Consider the following 673-nt stretch of genomic DNA (forward strand, 5'->3'; position numbering starts at 1 on the left):
GAAGGGAGGTGGCTGCGCGGAGCTCTATGGGCAGCGAGTTCCAGAGGTTGGGGGCCGAGATCGTAAAGGCCCTCCTGGAAGTGGAAACTAACCTGGCCTCCAGAACTCTTAAAAGTTGCTGCCCAGATGATCTGAGGGTGCGGGGCTGATTATATGGGGAGAGGCGGTCCATCAGATACCCTGGGCCCAAGCCATTTAGGGCTTTATAGGTAACGACCAACACCTTGTATTGCGCCCGGAAGCGAATAGGCAGCCAGTGCAGCTCTTTATAATTATGAATAAGTTTCTACAGCACAAAACATGGAACACAATCCTGTTTGCCTATTCAAAATTAAGTAGGATTCACCCTCAGATAGAAGTGCAAAGTATTATGATCTATAAGTGCATTCCTTTGCCTGCTAGCTGAAAATCAAGCCCTACTGAGTTCTAGGGTGGTTACTTTCATATAAATGAATGGAGGAATGCAACTTAAATTACACACATTTTAAATTGCTTTAGCTTATTTGTACATTTTAAAGCTGTTGTATCAGTCACTATTGTTGCGCTAACTTTACTGAAAAGAATGGGCGATTCCCTACAGTAAATGGCAAATTGCACCAACACACCTCAGAGTTAAATGTGAACTGATAAATTTGCCAACCCAAAAAAGGGAAGTGGGCTAATCAGTACTGTC

The 673-nt window shown here is 44.0% G+C and overlaps 1 protein-coding gene across 2 annotated transcripts in view; it reads right to left on the reverse strand.

Moving 5' to 3' along the window:
• TBK1 (TANK binding kinase 1) overlaps positions 1-673 on the reverse strand; it is a 39967-nt gene that overhangs the window by 16738 nt on the left and 22556 nt on the right. The window lies entirely within an intron of this gene.

This window comes from Sceloporus undulatus, chromosome 5 (genome assembly GCF_019175285.1).
Source record: "Sceloporus undulatus isolate JIND9_A2432 ecotype Alabama chromosome 5, SceUnd_v1.1, whole genome shotgun sequence".
Lineage (NCBI taxonomy): Eukaryota > Metazoa > Chordata > Lepidosauria > Squamata > Phrynosomatidae > Sceloporus > Sceloporus undulatus.